This window comes from Trichechus manatus, unplaced genomic scaffold (genome assembly GCF_000243295.1).
Source record: "Trichechus manatus latirostris isolate Lorelei unplaced genomic scaffold, TriManLat1.0 scaffold00072, whole genome shotgun sequence".
Classification (NCBI taxonomy): domain Eukaryota; kingdom Metazoa; phylum Chordata; class Mammalia; order Sirenia; family Trichechidae; genus Trichechus; species Trichechus manatus.
The window spans coordinates 5,951,832-5,959,882 of record NW_004444008.1 but is presented as its reverse complement, the minus strand read 5'-3'; the positions used below and the strand labels follow the sequence as shown (position 1 = coordinate 5,959,882).

At 47.1% G+C, this 8,051-nt stretch overlaps 1 pseudogene; it reads left to right on the top strand.

Moving 5' to 3' along the window:
* Positions 1 to 754: 754 nt before the first annotated feature.
* On the top strand, positions 755 to 4,709 carry LOC101347762 (zinc finger protein 768-like; annotated as a pseudogene).
* Positions 4,710 to 8,051: the final 3,342 nt, after the last annotated feature.

Below are 8,051 nucleotides of genomic sequence, written 5' to 3'. Positions count from 1 at the left end.
GGAGATAGCTTCAGATAAGTGATTGAAGGTGAAACTTGATTTTTTCAAACTACTTCACACACATACTATTTAGTTTGGTTCAACAAAAAATAATTTGGCCCTTTTTCTCGATAACTCACATTAAATCTTTACTACGTGCTGTGTGGTTTACCTGCCTTCGTGTGTTTGGTCGGCACAGAAACCGCTGAGGTAGAAAGTATTATGACCCCAGACTTAAAACAGGAAACCGGGTCTTAGAAAGTTGTGTCTGTTTCTCCAGATGACAGAGCCTGTCGGTGGCCCAAGCCAGGATTTCCGCCCACGCGCTTGATGACTTACCATGCTATGTAAGTAAAGGATATTGAATGTACTGTGGACTTCCAGGAGAATGAACAAACCTGTCTTAGAAGAAATATCAGCAGAATGCTGCTTAGAAGCATTTGGCTCTCTTAGTTTGGGCGTGTCATCAGGAAAGATCAATCTCTAGAAAAAGACATCATAGTTGGTAAAGCAGTTGTTATTGTTATTGTTATGTGCCATCGAGTTGGTTCCAACTCAGAGCGACCCTATAGGATGGAGTAGAACTGCCCCATGGGGTTTCCAAGGAGTGGCTGGTGGATTCAATCAAACTGCTGACCTTTTGGTTAGCAGCCGACCGCTTAACCACTGAGCCACCAGGGCTCCTGGTAGAGCAGAGGGTCAGTAAAAACGAGGAAAGCCCTCCATGAGATGGATCCACACAATAGCCACAACAACGGACTGAGACACACCAACGATGCTGAAGATGACCCAGGGCGAAGCAACGTTTCGTTCTGTTATACGTAAGGCAACCGTGAGTCAGAGACAACGACAACTAACACCACCCCCCCCAGGACCAGCTACACAACTTGCAGGGCCGCTGCAGAATGAAAACACGGGGCCCTTGTTGACGATATTATTAAGAGTTTCAAGATGGTGACAGCAGAGCACAGCCCCACGCCTAGGGACCTTCAGAGTGAGGCTCTGTGAAGCAGGCGCTGCTCTCACCACATGCAGACACAGCACCAGAATTTTGGCATCTGGAAGTTTCTAGAATCCTGAGGATGGATGCTGTGAGTATTTCTAGAAAGTGCTCCCAGGACTGTCCTACTTTCCCTGTGTCCTGCCCTCCAGGTTCATTCGTTGCTCTCAGACCTTTCTCTCTACAGAGCAGAGAGGCACAGAGACACCAGCCTGAAGATGTGCGGCCCCAGCTAGTGTTCCCATCAGACACCTTGGTCATCTTCCTTCCATCCACTCAAGGGGCCAGCATGGATTTATGTGCTTGTCTGTTTATTTTTAATTTTATGATGCAACACTGGGAGTAAAAATGCCTATGGAGTGCTTTTATTCTTTGGAGAAAAGAGGGAAATACTACTTTTTTTCTGATGACTTTTGAAAAATAGTTTCTTTTTGTTCTTAAAGTGAGATATTTTGCTTTCGTAGTTAAACCTCTGAAAAATGCTCTTGGTATGAAAAGCAAATGCAGGGAAAGAATGGAGGGAACAGGTTGGGATTTTCCTAAAGCGGGCAGTTGATATTAGGATACGTTATGTTGATGTCACTCTCTTTGCATTGAGAGAGATTGAATGGAATCAGGTTCATTCCAGCGAGGGGAGCTCCATCCTTATTTCTACTGCTTTTAGTTTGTTCCAGGTTGGACTGACTTTGAGAGTTTCTGTTCTCACCTCGTGCTCTGAGGATCTGAGTCACGTCGAGTACATGTAGCATAAGAAAACATGGAATCAACCACATAAATGTAGTCACAACGACTTCAGGTTGTCAAGGCACCAGACAATATGTTTTTACTGAGCCGGGGCTTCAAGGTCCTTGGCATAGATGAAGGGAATGAAGCTGTTTATGTAAATGCAATTTATCAGGCTTCTACAGAGGCGGTCATGTATAAGAATTCTTGGAGGCTGTAAAGACGACGTGGTGGCGGCGTCCGATCTCCTCTAATTTCACAAGGGGGATGGAGAATCAAGATCTACAGCCCAAGGCTGATTCCTATGAGGCAGAGATCAGACATGCTTCCTCTCTCAGCCATCTTTACCAATTCTGATACCAACCAGCCCTCCCACGGCACTCTCTACTTCTAACCCTTTGCAATGGCCAGAACACTCACAGACAATACTCACGATTATGGGGTTTATTAGGGAAGTAAACAAGTTACGATTCAGGTTCAGGAACACTCATGATACAGTTCTTCCATCAGGACAGCCTCTTTTCAGCCGTGCCTACTGGCATACCTTCTAGTATGGTCCTTAGAGGCCAGGATGGCTAGACTACATCTCACATACTTTGGACATGTTATCAGGAGGAAATCAGTCCCTGGAGAAAGACATCATGCTTGGTAAAGCAGAGGGTCAGCGAAAAACAGGAAGACCCTCAATGAGATGGATTGACACAGTGGCTGCACCAATGGGCTCAAGCATAATAATGATTGTCAGGATGGCGCAGGACTGGGCAGTGTTTCATTCGGTTGTACATAGTGTCGTTATGAGTTAGAACTGACTTGACGGCATCTAACAACAACATCACTGGCATACCTCTCTCCGGCTCCTCGGCCTCTGCCCTGCTCAGGCAAGTGTTACAAAGCTCTTTTAGCTTTGCCAAAAGTGCCCAGAGGCACCCCACTCCTCCAGGAAGCCTCATCCTGAAGGCACTCTGCTCTAGCTCCTTGGGTCGGCAAACCTAGCTCCACCTAGTGCCCGGAGGTGCCCTACTCCACCAGCAAGCATCTTGCCAGAAGGCACTCAGCTTTCTCACTCTGTGGGCGGGGACGCCCCCGTGCCATCTCCTGCTGGTCTTTTTCTGTTCTCCTGGTTCTGCTCCTCTGCTCCTGCCATTTCTCTGCCACTGCTTCTCACCATCAAGCCATCTTCAGTGTTAAAGTTGTCTCTCTGTCTCCTGGGTCTAGGACTGTCTCAGCGTAGGGATCCCAGGTCCAAAGGACGCACCCTGCTCCTGGCTCTTCTTCCTTGGTGGTGGTGAGATCCTCTCTTCCCGCCTCTGGGATGGCTCATTTTAAGCCTAGCAGGATGGCAAAACTGACCAGTCACCTTATTAAGGTTCCATAGACCTTATTAGCATGGTCCCACCCAATCATTTGGTTGGAATTACAAAGAATATGGCTAATAAAAGGGCCATATTAAGTAATTCATTGCACCACAGAGACCCTACCTGGGGAAGGAATGGGAAGATAGGACAATTATGAATGACTTTACTCTCTTCAAGCAAAAAGAGATTTTGTCTGGATTCAGCTATTTATCCAAATGAACTCGAATAGTCCGTTTAAATTGAAAGTGAGGAAGACAATAATTTGAATCAAAATTCCTATGCCAGCATTCCAAAATAGTAGGGTTCCTAATACCTTTTGATTTTTTTAAATTAAAAGATAAGAATCCCAGAGTACAGGCTACGCACCTCATTACTCTGGATTTGAAACCAAGAATCCTTAGTTCAAAACTCCAAGTCTCAGATTTGAATCTCAAAGTTCCAAACTGTAGGAAGATGCAGAGATGCTTCTTAATCTCGAAGAAAAGAATTCCTTGAGCATCCCCTTGGGAGTCTACCCCCTGGACTCCTTCACCCAGGCACTTGAGGAGCAGCCCACAGGGGGTCTGCCCCTAGGGCCGCCTTCTGAGATGCCCACAGGTGGCCTGCTGGCTACACCCCAGTCTGAGAAGCTCCAGAATCCACTGGGCCTGACAGGGGCCTTTGGTGTACAGGCCGGTGGGGTGCCTGGGCCCAGGCTGGGCAAGGACCTCAGCCCAACATCTGAGGCCTCTGTTGGAAGAGCTTTGGGCGACGCTCCACCCTGATCCAGCACCAGTGCATCCATATGGGTGAAAAGCCACGTACATGAGAGGTCAGTAGCAAGGCCTTTTCTCAGAGCTCTGACTTCATCAAACACTAGTGCATCCACATGGGTGAGCGGCCCTACAGATGTCCTTGAGGCAAGGCCTTTGCTGACAGCCCTTACATGCTTCGCCACTAGCACAGCCCCTGGGGCCAGACACCCTACACGTGCCTGCACTGTGGCAAGGCCTTTGGCCATAGCTCCTGCCTCCTGCAGCACCAGCATACCCACAGCCACGAGAGGTCCTACAGCGGTCCTGAGTGTGGCCAGTGCTGCAGCCAGAGCTCGCCCCTGTGCAGCACAGCAGAGTGCACACCAGGCAAAGGCCCTTCTGCTGTGTCACCAAGAGCTTCTTCTAGCTACCGGCGATTATCCCCCATGCCTGCAGTAACGAGGGTGAAAAGCCCTTCAAGTGCCCCGAGTGGGGCAAGCTCTTTGGCCACAGCTTGGTGCTGGCCATCCCGGCCCACACTCGCCTGTCAGCTGCACCTAGAGCTGCCCTGATTGCAGCATGACCGTCAACCACTTCTCCAGGCTGACTCAGCACCAGTGCCCCCACACAGCTGAACAGCCCCACAGGTGCACTGTGTGCGGGAGGGTCTTCTGCCACTCTTCAACGCTGCTGCAGCATCACTGTGTGCACAGTGGTGAGCGGCCCTACAAGTGTGATGACTGGAAAGTCCTCACAGAGCTCCAGCCTCATCTGCCACGAGCAGACCCGCACAGCTGGCTGCTGCCTACCTGGTGTTACTGGGTGGAAACCCCAGGTTCTTGTTCAGCATGACTCATATTGGCCAATAGACTGAGGTGGGAGAGCAAGAAAAGCACCTTTATTTCGTTGCGCAAGGAAAAGGAGTCAGTTGGAGGTGCTGCCACCAAGACTGCTGCTCCCCAACGGTGAGGAGAAAAGTTACTTTTAAGGGATTTACAAGTAGGGAGTTGATACAAGTTATGTCAGCCACTTTCTTAATCATACTATGCAGCTGCAATGGGGTTTACATATAGCTTCCAAGTAAGAGCAGGGTTTTAATGCAAAGCAGGAGGAGTGGGGAGAAAGCACAGCAAAGGAAACAGGATTTGCAATGCAGAGCTGTTTGAGTCTGTCTAACCTGGATCCTGCCAGGGGTGGGGAGGTGGTGGATGTAAGAGAAGGGGGCAGGGAGCTAGAGAGAACAGTGGAAACGTAGAGAACAGTGGAAAAGCTGGAGAGAATGGAGTTCAGGATTCTAGGGTAAGAGGGGGCCAGGGTGGAGGAAGTTACATGCCCTGGAGACTTACAGAGATGGGCTGTGAAGAGCAGTTGGAGCAAGGGGCAAACAGGCATCAAGAGGCTTTGGGAGAATCCCAGAGAGAGGTCAGCAGAGAGCTGGCCTCAGCAGCAGCATGCCCCTTGGTGGGTGCCTGGCTTGGCAAAGTGTTAGGAGGGGGTGAGGGGAGGGATGGGTCAGATTACTTAACTGGAGTGGGGTAGATTAGATTGGTAGCTCCTGAGACCCTCCCTGAATCAGAGAGTGGGTGAGAGGGTAGGTGGGGTGGGGAGTGGGACCATGAGGCGGGACCTGGGACCCCAAGTTCTACCTCCAGCCTCCCTTGTCTTCCTCAAGCTTTTAAAAAAAAAAAATTACATCCAGTTGATTCCAACTCATAGCGACCCTATAGGGCAGAGTAGAACTGCTCCATAGGGTTTCCAAGGACAGGCTAGTGGATTCGAACTGCTGACCTTTTGGTTTGCAGCCGCAGCTAGCCGTAGCTCTTAACCACACTGCCCTCTGAATTTGAGTTCAATAAAAACCTTCATATGGTTTAAAAAAAAAAAAAAACAAAAAAAAAAAAAAAAAGACTAAATATATTGCCAAAAAATAAAATAAAATAAAATAATGGAATGGAAGTAAAACACGGTTAATTTGCAGTGCTGAGAAACCATTGAAAAAGTTGAGCTCATCATGTTTGTTTTCAAGAGACTGGATAAGAATTATTTTTCTACAGTTCTGCGTGTTGGGTTTTCACATGAACATCTAAATATGCAGTAGGGGACCAATTTAGATAACCGTTGGAAGTGATAACACTTCTTTTTAAGCTGTATGAATCAAAGATATCAGATGGCCTTGGATACCTACCACATGATCAATCCCACAGTGAGTTTGAATCGACATTTCCAATTAACTTGTGGGTGAAACTGGATGCTCTCCAAATGAGAATAATAAGAAGTGTGTTGTACCAAGTGAAAACATAGATACTATATTTCAGAAGACTCTTGCTTGGTTTTATAGCCTTTATAACAAATGGTACCATTTTCAGTATTAATTAAACTTTTTTTGTAACTTATGATCAAATTACTGCCAAAGCTTTGTTAAGGGAAAACACTGATCCTTTGATTGAAGCACGTACATGTCAGTGTATAGACAACCCAGGCAGGGAACACACTCTGCTCACATCCCTGCTCATGTTGACTGTTGTTTCAAATATATCCTCTATCAAACTGCCTATTTAAATTTCCTTCTATGTAAATTATTCCTGGGCATGTTCCTCTACATGTTCTTACTGGATCGTCAAGGTGCCTGGGTCAGAATTATCCTTGTTTGACAGAAGTGGAAAATAAACTCAGGTCAGTTAAGGATCCCGAATTGGTGCAGTGGTTAAAGCTCTCAAATACTAATGGAAAGGTCGGTGGTTTGAGACTACAAGTGGCTTCTTCGGAGAAAGATGTGGCAGTCTGCTTTCCTAAAGATTTACAGCCCTGGAAACACTATGGGGTCACTATGAGTTGGGATCGACTTGGTGGCAGTGAGTTTGGTTTTTGATCATTCCTATTCTTAAATGTGGTATATCCCTTAACAGATGGATGGATGGATGGATGGATGGATGGATGGGTGGGTGGGTGGGTAGGTGGGTAGGTAGATAGATAGACAGTCAGACAGACAGATAGATAGTTACCATTGAGTTGACTCTAACTCATCTATTTACAACAGAACAAAATGTCGCCCAATCCTGCATCATCCTCACTATCACTTACATGTTGGAGACCATAATTGTGGCTATTGTGCCAATCTGTCTCACCAAGTGTCTCCAGTGCCCTCATTGGCTCCACACTTCATCAAACACAACATCCTGTAGAGATTGCTCCTTCTTGAGGATACATCAAAAGCAAGTGAGTCAGCAAATGTTCTGTTGTGATCCATAAGTTTTTCATTGGCAAATTTTCAGATGTAGATTGCCAAGACTTTCTTCCTAGCCAGTCTTAGTCTAGAAACTCTGCTGAAACCTGTCCCTTGATCATGGGTGACCTTGCTGGTATTTGAAATACTGGTGACATAGCTCCCAGCATCACTGAAACATGAAAGCCACCACAGCACAACAAAATGACAGATGAATGATGGATGCTCCTTTACTCTCTTTCACAAAATAAAACATGGAAAATTATAAGCTAGAATAGTATGACAAATACACATAAGAGAATGAGGATACATCTAATTGCCACAAAGCCTGGGAGCATTTCTCCCTGGACCACATCAGAGAGCTCTCCTTCTCTGCAGCCTCTGGTCCTCTTGACCTCTGTGGGCAAGTCCCTGCCCACCTGTCCTTAGCATCTAGTTAGTTCCTAGTCCTGTCAATCCCCCCTCCCCTGACTTGTCTTCCCCATCACTCCTTCCTCCCTCCTGGTCATGACTGTTCCACCTTCTCAGATGGGCTTCCAAGCTGAGCCATTGCCAGTGTCCAGACAGGCTTCCCTGACTCTTTCCCTTGGAGTCAGCCTGCAGATGACAGCATACATTCGTCTGTCTTAAGCTGGCTGTTCCTCGTGCCAGCTGCAGACTTAAAATGCTATCAGCTGCTCCTATTTTTCATTGCAGAGAGTGTGACTTAGAGGCTTGTCCTGTGAGGTCCTCTGACATTCTCCTCCGCTAAGGCTCAGACTGTTCTTGCCCAAACATCTAGAATCCTTGTTGCTCATGGTAGTGATAAGGCGATTATTGAGCATCTGCTTTATGCAAAATGCTTCACATCCATGAACTCTTACCTCTCCCACTGTGATTTGTGGCAGGCTGAATAATACCTGCAAAGATGACCACGTCCTAATCCCCACAGCCTGTAAACATGTTACCTTAGCTGGCATAAGGGATGTTGCACATATAATTGAAGCTCTTGAGATGGGGAGATTATCCTCAATTGCCTGGATGGATCTTTACAAGAG